This window comes from Tachypleus tridentatus, chromosome 2, assembly GCF_004210375.1.
Source record: "Tachypleus tridentatus isolate NWPU-2018 chromosome 2, ASM421037v1, whole genome shotgun sequence".
Taxonomy (NCBI): Eukaryota; Metazoa; Arthropoda; class Merostomata; order Xiphosura; family Limulidae; genus Tachypleus; species Tachypleus tridentatus.
Window position 1 is genome coordinate 8,341,297 of NC_134826.1, and position 14,313 is coordinate 8,355,609.

At 37.6% G+C, this 14,313-nt stretch overlaps 1 pseudogene across 1 annotated transcript in view; it reads left to right on the plus strand.

Annotated features, from left to right (window-relative positions):
- Nucleotides 1-14,313, plus strand: part of LOC143237687 (uncharacterized) — a 120,476-nt pseudogene that overhangs the window by 91,668 nt on the left and 14,495 nt on the right. Inside the window, exon 2 of the transcript XR_013020197.1 lies at nucleotides 804-1,274. The product of XR_013020197.1 is annotated as an uncharacterized LOC143237687 (transcript). The remainder of the gene's footprint in view (nucleotides 1-803; nucleotides 1,275-14,313) is intronic.

The window sequence follows — 14,313 nt, forward strand, 5'->3', positions numbered from 1 at the left end:
TATCCAGTGTCCTCGAGTTATTGTAATGGTTTCAGCTGTGTAAACTCGAGTGGCAATCTCCGTTCATTACTATTAGCATAAATTATTATTCACAAGTGAGAACAGAACAAACAGTGAGCAATTAAAGTCAACCTGTGTACGTGGACATGTTGGATAACGCTTTCTACTTTAGAGTTACGCAAGTCCCGAATGTCATGGTGTGATGAATGGGTACACATGCGACCCCTGGTGTTGAGGAGTTGTAATTAAACATCAGTTTGTGTGCCTAGAGCTATTGAATAACGCTCTCCGCTTTAACGTTACGCGAGCGCCGAGAAATATGGCGTGATGGATGGGTAACATACGCCCCCTGGTGTCGAATATCTGTAATTAAAGTAAACTTGTGTGACTATGGCTGGCGGATAAACCTCTCCACTTTAACGAAACATGGCGTGATGGATAATTAAATCTTATTGCACGTATTGGGTTATTAGTATTCATACAAAGTTTTTGGTGAGGCTGTAATGAACATTGTAATAATGTTGTAAGTAAGTAATATCACAAGACTACCCATCATAGTATCCACTCCTACTTTTTTTAACCGGACAAAGGATTAACACCTCATATCCTAACAAATGGTTTTTCTACTATTATTTTAACCATAGATGTATATATTTTACTTTTTAAATATTAGCAATTGAACAGTCGTGATAAAAGTCAGTTACAGTCTATTTTAGGTAAAGTACACAATTATAAACGTGGATTACTTCGTGTTTCAGAAGCGATATTCAACATCCATAAATCTCTAAAATTTATTTTACCAGATGAAACCGAAGATGTACCAGAACAGTCAGAAATGGACACTTTGACGTCTTCAGAAACCTGTTCCCGAACTGAAGACTGCACCGTCTCGCACGGATCGGTCACAGATGAAATAGACGACGACACAGAGGACGCTCACGTGGAAAACAATGACGTAATTATCAGCTCGACCAATCAAGAATGTGAAAACGGCTACGAATTTAGTGAGAATTGCGAACAGGATGAACCGTGTAGCAAGGAAGTAAAAGAACCCTTTGACCTGATGAACGGACACGACGTAGTGAACGGAAGTTGTGGTAAGAACTATTCGGAATCTGATGATGATGATGAAATAGAACCCCGACTCGTTATTGAAGAGAATTCGGAAGCAGATTTACAAATTGAAGAAGGCCTGGTTCAAGAATATCTGGAACAAAACAGTAATGGTGTTGAAGGTGGAGGAAAGAGAACTAATAAAAAACGTTACCCTAACGGTAAGGAGACCTTTTTAATCAAAGTAAGCAATAGTAATAGAGCTAGGTTAGTCACATGATGTATTACGTCATTACTGAAATAGCTTACTCTGGAGGAATTTTTTAACATTACATTTCACTTTTTTTTCCTCGACGTAATTTCTTTTGTTTACTTTTTTATATTTTAAAATCTCAAACGCTTCTCTATATTTCGGCTTCTAATTTTCGGTTTTAACGGATAAAAACCGCTAAAACACAGGTACGAAAAAAAAACGCGAAAAATAAATCAGTGTTTTTTTTTTTTTTAAATAAATACCGGAAATAGTTATTCGATTTATTCTATATTAATAGATATTAGTTTTATATTTTGGTGTAGTTGTCATGAAATAAAGATCTTATTGTACACGTGCTTGCACGCTAGTAATAAGTAATAATCTCTTGTTTGTTATTTTGCTATGATACAAGAGGACGATGCAGACTTACATTCACGATTCTTTCGCTACCATAGCTACATGTTATTGATGACCTGTCTTAAATATTATAGGGGGTTCGAAGCTGTTGGTTTATAGAGAAAGGTATTTTTCAAAAATTGAGGGGCCAGCAAGAGATGTAAATTGAGTTTACAGAAGTTTATGTTTTGAAACTTTATTAACGGAAGAGACAAATGTGCTCCTAGATTTTCAGAAATTCAGATCAAGTATCTGAATTTACGTTGGTCAGTCTGTGTCTAAAGTCCTAATTTAACGCGAGGATGGATAGTCTGTATTTAAAGACTTAATTTAACGCGAGGATGGACAGTCTGTGTCTAAAGTCCTAATTTAACGCGAGGATGGACAGTCTGTATTTAAAGACTTAATTTAACGCGAGGATGGACAGTCTGTGTCTAAAGACTTAATTTAACGCGAGGGCGAACAGTTTGTATTTAAAGACTTAATTTAACACGAAGATGGACAGTCTGTGTCTATAGTCCTAATTCAACACGAGGATGTAAACCTGTGCCTAAGGACTTAATTTAACGTGATGTAATTTCGAAAAATCGTTCCTTGTGTTTTGATCAAGATTATAGCTATTTGCCACCAGGTGGTCACGATAAATGAAAATTTGACGCAGCAACTAGCACGTGATGTGCTCCGGCTAGCCGTGCCGTCACTGTTGAAATGCATATGTTGAATGTTGAAGCCACAATGACTAAACAGATAATCTACAATATCGGAATTAGGGTTACTTACACAATCTCACGACATTCGTGTTTCTAGAAAGAACAAGAGATCACGTTGTTTATTTTAATTTCAGCAGATCGAATGACTAAAGATCAAACAGAAATCTGTCTAATTGAGGAATATTTTATTTAGAAAATTTTAACTTAGGCCATGGGTTCATGGCTACCAGAACATTCCGCATCCTCACTGAGCACCTTCTTCCAATGAATCTATAGAAACTCAATACCTCAGTAATATTGTGTATTTTGTGTGTATTTACGACGTTAAACGTCACTCTTCTGCGGTCTCCAGAAATAAAATATTTGTTGACATCTAGGAATATTGCTAACCCAAACTAACCAACGTTTGTCTTTGTTCACGGGACCTCACTTTTGAATAATGGGTTATTAGTTTGTAAGTAACACAATGATCTTGAAGAGATGTATTTCCATTCAATAAAACTACTATCAATAATTATTTAATCCTGATGTATTCACACGAAGAACAACTAGGTTAGATTTGCACAAGAGAAGGGGTAGTAACTCGACTGAGAAAAATATATATGTAAAAACAGCTAGTATGGGTCATCCCGACTGGGGTTTTCTGATATGACCTTGTAAAGGGCAAAATAATAGATTTTGTCACCCCCGGGGGCTCTGTTTTTAACGTTTTAAATGTGGATTTTTTGGGGGGGTTAGAGATGAGGGGGTAACATCGTATTGGTGGGATAAGATTAAGGTACGGCCATGTTATGTGGAACAACAGAATCAAGGGTGGTCAGATAAGGCATCTTAGATGCATCTTTATGTAGTAACTAATGAAGTAATGAGGCTTGTTAGTTGTGGATGATTACATCAGTGAACTAATGAGGCTTATTAGTTGTGGATGATTACATCAGTGAACTAATGAGGCTTGTTAGTTGTGGACGATTACATCAGTGAAATAATGACGCTTGTTAGTTGTGGATCATTACATCAGCGAAGTAATGAGGCTTGTTAGTTGTGGCTGATTACATCAGTGAACTAATGACGCTTGTTAGTTGTGGATGATTACATCAGTGAAGTAATGACGCTTGTTAGTTGTGGATGATTACATCAGTGAAGTAATGACGCTTGTTAGTTGTGGATGATTACATCAGTGAAGTAATGACGCTTGTTAGTTGTGGATGATTACATCAGTGAAGGAATGACGCTTGTTAGTTGTGGATGATTACATCAGTGAAGGAATGACGCTTGTTAGTTGTGGATGATTACATCAGTGATGTAATGACGCTTGTTAGTTGTGGGTGATTACATCAGTGATGTAATGACGCTTGTTAGTTGTGGGTGATTACATCAGTGAAATAATGACGCTTGTTAGTTGTGGATCATTACATCAGCGAAGTAATGAGGCTTGTTAGTTGTGGATGATTACATCAGTGAACTAATGACGCTTGTTAGTTGTGGATGATTACATCAGTGAAGTAATGACGCTTGTTAGTTGTGGATGATTACGTCAGTGAAGTAATGACGCTTGTTAGTTGTGGATGATTACATCAGTGAAGTAATGACGCTTGTTAGTTGTGGATGATTACATCAGTGAAGGAATGACGCTTGTTAGTTGTGGATGATTACATCAGTGAAGGAATGACGCTTGTTAGTTGTGGATGATTACATCAGTGAAGTAATGAGGCTTGTTAGTTGTGGATGATTACATCAGTGATGTAATGACGCTTGTTAGTTGTGGGTGATTACATCAGTGAAGGAATGACGCTTGTTAGTTGTGGATGATTACATCAGTGAAGGAATGACGCTTGTTAGTTGTGGATGATTACATCAGTGAAGGAATGACGCTTGTTAGTTGTGGATGATTACATCAGTGAACTAATGACGCTTGTTAGTTGTGGGTGATTACATCAGTGAACTAATGACGCTTGTTAGTTGTGGATGATTACATCAGTGAAGTAATGACGCTTGTTAGTTGTATATGATTACATCAGTGAAGTAATGACGCTTGTTAGTTGTGGATGATTACATCAGTGAAGGAATGACGCTTGTTAGTTGTGGATGATTACATCAGTGAAGGAATGACGCTTGTTAGTTGTGGATGATTACATCAGTGAAGTAATGAGGCTTGTTAGTTGTGGATGATTACATCAGTGATGTAATGACGCTTGTTAGTTGTGGGTGATTACATCAGTGAAGGAATGACGCTTGTTAGTTGTGGATGATTACATCAGTGAAGGAATGACGCTTGTTAGTTGTGGATGATTACATCAGTGAAGGAATGACGCTTGTTAGTTGTGGATGATTACATCAGTGAACTAATGACGCTTGTTAGTTGTGGGTGATTACATCAGTGAACTAATGACGCTTGTTAGTTGTGGATGATTACATCAGTGAAGTAATGACGCTTGTTAGTTGTATATGATTACATCAGTGAAGTAATGACGCTTGTTAGTTGTGGATGATTACATCAGTGAAGTAATGACGCTTGTTAGTTGTGGATGATTACATCAGTGAAGGAATGACGCTTGTTAGTTGTGGATGATTACATCAGTGAACTAATGACGCTTGTTAGTTGTGGATGATTACATCAGTGAACTAATGACGCTTGTTAGTTGTGGATGATTACATCAGTGAACTAATGACGCTTGTTAGTTGTGGATGATTACATCAGTGAACTAATGACGCTTGTTAGTTGTGGATGATTACATCAGTGAACTAATGAAGCTTGTTAGTTGTGGATGATTACATCAGTGAACTAATGAAGCTTGTTAGTTGTGGATGATTACATCAGTGAAGTAATGAGGTTTGTTAGTTGTGGATGATTACATCAGTGAAGTAATGAGGCTTGTTAGTTGTGGATGATTACATCAGTGAACTAATGACGCTTGTTAGTTGTGGATGATTACATCAGTGAACTAATGACGCTTGTTAGTTGTGGATGATTACATCAGTGAAGTAATGACGCTTGTTAGTTGTGGATGATTACATCAGTGAAGTAATGACGCTTGTTAGTTGTGGATGATTACATCAGTGAAGGAATGACGCTTGTTAGTTGTGGATGATTACATCAGTGAAGGAATGACGCTTGTTAGTTGTGGATGATTACATCAGTGAAGGAATGACGCTTGTTAGTTGTGGATGATTACATCAGTGAAGGAATGACGCTTGTTAGTTGTGGATGATTACATCAGTGAAGGAATGACGCTTGTTAGTTGTGGATGATTACATCAGTGAAGGAATGACACTTGTTAGTTTTGGATGATTACATCAGTGAACTAGTGACGCTTGTTAGTTTTGGATGATTACATCAGTGAACTAGTGACGCTTGTTAGTTTTGGATGATTACATCAGTGAACTAGTGACGCTTGTTAGTTTTGGATGGTTACATCAGTGAACTAATGACGCTTGTTAGTTGTGGATGATTACATCAGTGAACTAATGACGCTTGTTAGTTGTGGATGATTACATCAGTGATGTAATGACGCTTGTTAGTTGTGGATGATTACATCAGTGATGTAATGACGCTTGTTAGTTGTGGATGATTACATTATTTTCTTTACTGTCACTATACCGTAGCAGGTCGGGGTTACAAAGGGTTAGGTTTTGTTTGAAATTATCCATTCATGAACGGAAGGTCATTTATTTTATTATTAATAGAAGGTTGTTGAAATTAACAGGCGCATGCGTAGTTTTTTATAGTACAGCTACGAATTTCAGTCATTATTTAGATTAAGGTTTCTGGTGAAGGTGAGTTAACGTCTTCAAAGACAGTCTTGGAGATAGAAAAACATAGTTACTTAAGTGTTTGACAGAGGGCGCTTTAAGTTCACGTATCCTGTAAGTTTGTTGGTTTCAAGTCAAGCAGAAAGCTACACTATGGGCTATCTGTGCGCTGCCCATCAAGGGTACCGAAACCCGGTTTCTTGCGGTTTCAGTCCACAGACATATCGCTGTGTTACTGGGGGGCAATTCAGGAAGAGTTTATCAGCATTAGTAAAGTGAAATTAAATGAAATAAGGTTATAATCCCCACATGTATTTTTTTGAGCTTGGAAGTTTGAAATACAACACAAGAGAGCAGTGAAAACAATAGCTAGGTTTAGGATATCTTACGAGTCCTTTACCGATGTATGATGTTAGTATTTAATAGTTACTATCGTCGGTACAAGGGTGGCAGCACAGCCATTATGTTTGGAGTTAAGCCCCCTTAGGATGATAATTCGGCGATTTTGGCCAATTACTGACGTCATAAAAGCGATGTCGGAAAAAGTGAAATAACTAAAAAGTTGACAAGTTGACACTAGTTATGAGATTGTTGAGAATTGTTTTTTTTAGTATAATATTCTTATTGCCTATGTCCCCCGGTGGGTCAGCGGTCAGTCTTTGGATTTAAAACTCTAAAATCAGGGGTGCGATTTCCATTGGTAGACACAGCAGATAGCCCGATGTAGCTTTGCTATAAGAAAACACACACACACAAACACTTATTTCCTAGACTTTTTTTTAAATATAATATTTGGGAGGTTGATAGGAACTGCAAGCGTTTGAAGTAATTTTTTATGGTTTTAATACCAGAATATCTTATGATATCAATCATATGTACAAATTGTAACATTGTACCTTCGGTATAACGCCCTGTAATGGCGTTACGTCAGCGAAACGGTAGGTTGCTGACCATACTTCTTGTAAGAGTTCAGATGTTCACTGGATTTTCTTTGTGATTGTTTGCTTGTTTTGGAATTTCGCACAAAGCTACTCGAGGGCTATCTGTGCTAGCCGTTCCTAATTTAGCAGTGTAAGACTAGAGGGAAGGCAGCTAGTCATCACCACCCACCGCCAACTCTTGGGCTACTCTTTTACCAACGAATAGTTGGATTGACCGTAACATTATAACGCCTCCACGGCTGAAAGGGCGAGCATGTTTGGCGCGACCGGGAGGCGAACCCGTGACCCTCGGATTACGAGTCGAACACCTTAACACGCTTGGTCATGCCTGGCCTACTTCATGTGAACAATAGTTATTGCGTCTATGAAAGACTATGGTGTTTCTTCGATGGCGAGTCCTGCACGTTTGTTGGACTTCTGGTTTGGACTTCGCGGCTTACTGATTAGGTCCAAGGTTGGTTACCGGCTACAATGGTCAGGATGAGGTTGTTCCCAATCGATATGTTGCCTTGACTATATTGGTTACCTCATCTGGAGTAGGTGGGAATTGCAATCTTTTGTGGGCCACAGATTGTTGCTTGGTTGTTGTTTCCAGGTTTTTGGCGAGATTGGCTATCCAGGTGATTCTGGGATATACGCGGAAAGAAGCTGCACATGGCTCATTGGAATTGGTGCAATAATATAGTCTTCTTTTTCTTGGGGAATTTATTTACTGGGTCTCCAAATGTTACGCCTGAACATGTGACGAAAATTTCTGGCATGTGTAACGATACAAAATCGGCGCTACTGGTAATGACGTTCTTCGCGAACCACAGTAAAGACCATCCTTGACCAGTTGGTCCAGTTTACATCGAGTCGAGATTTGTGATTATGATGTTAGATATTCTGGCTAGATCCTCTCTGGTGTGGTAGTGGAGACTTCTTTACTGTTCTGTGGGGAGTTTTCGGGGACACTCCTGATGACCTCTACAGACCATAGTAAATATTTGGTGTACAGCATTGTTCTATAACTACAAACGATACAAAAGTCATTGTTGTAGACATAGGACAACATTAGATATAACTAAAGAAGTTAACGGGTTGTTGTTGTACAGATGATACACGATCGTGTAGCTACAAAAATTAACAATCCAAAGTGATCCATTGTAATTAGGCTTATAAAAAGCTTTAGATTATAAAATCACAGAACAAAATGCACTCAGTCTTGTGTAAGATACATCATAAATTCGAAGAGTCTTTCAATCTAGAAGCTCATTGTAACGAATCTGGATATATGGGATCGATAGCTAAATAATAAACAAGGATTTGAAATCGCAGGTCCATAACCTCTCATCCCCAGCTTTTGCATCAAAGGCTGTTTTCATGGTAAAAATGGCCATCATGGTATTTCCGTTCAATGGGATAGCTTTCAGAAAGCAAAACGAAATGTGACTCTCAGGTTTTTTGTCACTCATCTCTTCTGAGGAATACATGTTTCTGCTCACACGTCTTCTCTCCGAAGCCTAGTTCTTTATGGAGTCACTCCTTTAGTACTCCATAAATCATGTTCATCCATCTCCTCTTCTTTCTCTGTGAATCTGTCATCGATTTTTTCCACAACCAGTTTAATTTTAAACTGAAGTTATAGAACAAGGTAAGGCACTTTTATAGAACATTATCTTCAACACTCTTAGCACTTGGTCTTCTATGAAATCCCCACACTTCATCGTTAGAAGTGACCTCCATACGAACCATTGTTGTAACAGTGTAATCTCATAAAAGATGAGATTTCACGAGATAAATTATCGACTGTCGGTTCTTCGAAACAATGACCTTCGTACAGGTATTTGCTATACATTAATTAACCGGATATTAGGTTTACGAAAGTTCTGTCCAAAGATTCGTCTCGTAGCGTTATCCTGGCTTTCATGCGAGATCTAATCATTAACTCGTCATGTTTTGGGGTTCTCGTGAGTTAAAAGATAAATCATCTGTTTCACAAGTGCATTTAACACCATTAACTGACCAGTTCTTGATAACTTAAATAGCGCATTTAACACCATTAACTGACCAGTGCTTGATAACTTAAATTGTGCATTCAACACCATTAACTGACCAGTGCTTGATAACTTAAATAGTGCATTCAACACCATTAACTGACCAGTGCTTGATAACTTAAATAGCGCATTTAACACCATTAACTGACCAGTGCTTGATAACTTAAATTGTGCATTCAACACCATTAACTGACCAGTGCTTGATAACTTAAATAGTGCATTCAACACCATTAACTGACCAGTGCTCGATAACTTAAATAGTGCATTCAACACCATTAACTGACCAGTGCTCGATAACTTAAATAGTGCATTCAACACCATTGACTGACCAGTGCTTGATAACTTAAATAGTGCATTCAACACTATAAACTGACCAGTGCTTTTGACGATCGCCACAAGTAACTATCTTTACATCTCTCTTGTTTCAATTATGGTAATATTTATGTACTTTCTAATTAGGTGTTACCATAAGATGAATGGCTGGTACTGTTCATTTAACTGATATAAAGATGTCGGGAAAGTAATTGTGGAAACTTGTATAAACACATTTTTTGGTACTTAGGTATACTCTATCATTCTTTCTATAAAAAACTCTATTAACAGTTCGTCGTCTTAGCTCCAGTCTTCCCCGTTAATATTAGAATGTTCAAACTTTGACTATTACTTTTGAAAAAGTAAAGTTTATTTGTCATTATGAAAACTGGAAACAGTAGGTGAGGTCTTAACCACCTCTGTGTTTGGTTGTTAAGTTAGAGAATGAGCTATCTCCGCTGTTCCTACCACGGGTATCGAAACCCAGTTTTATATGGTTACAAGTCTGCAGACTTACTGTGTTTGTCACTGGGAGCAGTGATTTTGAAAACGATTGTTTGGCTGTATTTGTGCTCATATAACAAAGTCACATCTGCTGAGTCCACTATTTTGAAAATTAAAGGGTTCTCATTGAGACAGGTTAATATTAAAAGGAAATATGAGAGGTTTATATTGAAGCTTACAAGACTGACCAAGTCGCTGGAGGAGGTTTCTCAAGTTTTATGATTCAACTAACTGAAATAGACATTTTCAAAGTTGTATTTCAAAACTTCGGGGTCGAGGACCACTTTTTATTTTTATTTTAGGTTTCGTTTGATGCCTTCGCGAGTTCTATATTTGTAGCAACGAGACAGATGAATTGTGATTATTCCAGATCGATCAAAATGTATCAATCAGCAAGTAAACAGATAGCGAGACTCACGTATTATTTTCTCCAATATTTGTTGAATATGAAAGAAATAAAGTTGGCCGACATGTTTATAGAGGGCGTTGATTCGCTAACCGTCGTTGGGTGCACTTGCACCTATAGAAATGTGTTCGGGTGAATTTGTTTTCGTCTTTAAATCCCGAATGCGTCCTTTCTTTTGCTGTCTTTATTATCAAAGTTTGTCGAGTACTTGACCTTAATTTTGAAATTCTAACTATAATTAAACATAGTAATGATTATATACGAGTCTAATTAGTTTCCCATGGTTTGATTGGTTATCGATAAATCAACTCACCAGTTGTCTGATCGTAACAACACCAAATAGTATAATAAAACAAAATAATAAGAACACAACACACATTCTTGTATAAATATTAATTTATATTACGACTTAATACGAGTGTACGACGTCAATAAAACCAATATATAAATATTAGTTTTGTATTAAAATTAGACAGGTTAGGTTTGTTTGTTTAGTCGAGGGCTACCTTCGCTAGAAGTCCATAATTGAGGAGTTACAGACTAGAGGGAAGGCAGCTAGCCAACACCACCCACCGCCAAAATTTCGTTTATTTCTCGCTAACGAAAAGTAGAATTAGTTGCCACATTATAATGTCCTCATGACTGAAAGGATGATCATGTCAGATGATGGGATTCGAACTCTTGACCTTCAGCTTGAGCACCATAACTACCAGGGCATGTCAGGTTTAGAGTTATACAATTTGAGGTTTAGAAACACGTCAGGGCATGTCAGTTTAGAGTTATACAATTTGAGGTTTGGAAACACGTGTTAGTTCCTTTAATCTAGTTTTCACGCTGTTCATTTCACGTGTGTCTCTGCTTTTCACACCATTTCTGAGCTAGGAGTGGCTGGTAGCTACGGTTTCTGGATTGTTAATTGGAAGATTCATGGTCCGCGTTTCGATGCCGCGTAAGCACACTTCGCTGCGTGTATGTATTACAAGAGTGATGGTTAGAACCATTGTTCTGTGAAAAAACAACAACAAGGTAGTCCAAGAGTTGACGGTGAGTGCTACTAACAAACAGCCCTCCTTTTTATTGAGAACTTCCCAACTTTAGCGTGGAAATAATAGGATTTCTAAGGAACAAGGTGGATAGGTAGATAGATTTTATTTATGGGTCAGAGTTGCTTATCAACTAGATGTATTTCACATACAAAAAAATCATTTTATTGTCTGAGGTCTATCTTTATATGATCCTTCTGGCACTCTGAGAAGACGATAAGTTCGTCTCAGTTTTACGTCACGAGGAAGGAAGAGAAATTGTGATTCACACACACGAAACTCCTTCTGCTCACCTTTCAAAAGGTGGTTGATTAGAATTAGTTAATTAGATACCATGAATAATACATGGGCCTGATCGAATTCAGACTGATCAAACACGAGGAACTTTAACGATCAATATTTTGTCGGTTCACTCGACGTGACAGGAACTCAGCGACTTTTGTGTGTTTTAAGTTTTTGTTTCACGTCGATATTTTTGTCACTTTCCCACTTTCGAGTCAATATTTTGCATTCCTAAACAGCAGATATAGAGAAATATATATACATATATTTAAGTTATATCAATAAATTACAAACAACCAGAACATTATATATGAGGCAGGTGGATACGCAGACGTCTGAATAAATTATGGTCGTCGTCTTCGCTAACGTTTCTAAAAGAACAAATAATATTTTACCCTAGTTATTCTAGGGTTAAAACGACGTTTACACAGAAGTGAGTGGAGTTATAATGTTATCGTTTGTCTTTAATGCAAAATTCGTGCCCGGTAAGTATCTCCAAACTGAAGGTATCACGTGGTAACTGAACTTTGGGTTCCGTCCTGTCTTTATATGACCTTTTGGAAAAAAACAAACAACAAACACTTCTGTGAAACCGAATGTGTCATCTTGTTCATTCGTAACATGATCTAGTGGCAAAGTAACAACACGTGTGTTCCACGGGTTACTTTAGTATGTAGTTACGACACGTGTGTTCCACGGGTTACTTTAGTATGTAGTTACGACACGTGTGTTCCACGGGTTACTTTAGTATGTAGTTACGACACGTGTGTTCCACGGGTTACTTTAGTATGTAGTTACGACACGTGTGTTCCACGGGTTACTTCAGTATGTAGTTACGACACGTGTGTTCCACGGGTTACTTCAGTATGTAGTTACGACACGTGTTCCACGGGTTACTTCAGTATGTAGTTACGACACGCGTGTTCCACGGGTTACTTCAGTATGTAGTTACGACACGCGTGTTCCACGGGTTACTTTAGTATGTAGTTACGACACGCGTGTTCCACGGGTTACTTTAGTATGTAGTAACGACACGTGTGTTCCACGGGTTACTTTAGTATGTAGTAACGACACGTGTGTTCCACGGGTTACTTTAGTATGTAGTAACGACACGTGTGTTCCCAGTGCTACTTTAGTAGATGATGGTAGAATGAACAACAGTAAGGCCTCTTTTTAAAAATCCACTTAATTTAATGAATTATATTTCAAGTTTCTGTAGGTTTATGCTTTCATTATACATCCTAACCACTCAGGCCCATAGTTCCATGTTTGATCCTCATAAGAGGTCATAGCGAACACGTAGTTAAGTTCTCTGGTTCGGTACATTTAACATATGTTAAATTTCTGTCACTCGTCACAATTAACCACGTTACTGTCACGTGTCACTCGTCACAATGAACCACGTTACTGTCACGAATTGAGTTGTCATCAGTTGAACAATAAAGTATAAGAACCCTCCGTTTGATAATAAAACAACATATTATTGTAAACTGGTATTCATGTCGTCTTAATCCAACACTTTAATCTACCCAGCTTCCTCACCTCTTTGTCTATTAGGAAACTAGAAGGGTCGGTGTCACATAGACGTCATTGACCAGTTTGTCTGTCAGGAAACCACTTGAGACCGAAGAGGACGCACAAATATGTCGCAACTAGTTTCTCCAGTTATTGAGGTTTCTGACAGTTCCTCCGTTCACTGTGGTTCATTCGTTTGATGGTGGGCCAACAGTGAACTTAACAGACTTACCATGCAAAATCTGGTGTTCGATTCCTTGAGACGACATATACTCATAGTGTAACTTTGCGCCAAAACAATCAAAGAAACCATCCAACTTTTGGCTGTTTGAAACTATCAAATTCAAGGTTTTAGACTAACTTCAGTTCAAGTTACAATATCTTCCATCCGAACGGACAGAACACGCTTTGGCACATTTCCTGATAGTCTAAACTTAAACCTTTGTTATTGTGGTATCCGACGCAATACTCAATTGGGTAATTTGACGTATTTCTGATATTCAAGGCTGAAATTGAATGTGTAGTGGATTCGTTATAAAACAGACCAAGTAAAACAGGCAATAAGATATTTTGACTACAACGCCCTCTAGTAGCTTAGACGATAAGTCTTAGGTAACTATTTTTATAACATTGCTTCTTGCTTTTGGATACAAGAAAAACGTTTTCTTTCTAATCACTGATTAGTGTCTTATCCATATAACATGGACGTCGTGCAAAATAAACACTTTTACAGGGGAATTGTTTTTATTTCAATCAGGTATTACCTATACTTTTATCTGTCGTGTTATATCGTCTTCTGTTAATAATGTACAAAATTATAAGGATCCATTTTCTTCAATTATTGCTAAGTAATTTGGACTTACTTCAATGTTTTTATGGCGGGATATTATTATTTTTTATTCAAAAGTAACAATACCATTAATCCATGCCACCTAGCGAGAGTTTTTAATAACAATTGAATCGAACATTTCTGGACATACACGAAGAAACGACTGCACAAATGATGTTAAATTTTACATATCATGCAAGTTTAAAACAACTGTTAATGTCACTATATCACTTAAATGTAGTTGTATTACACGTATCGATAAATACGTGTATTTTGTTCACGA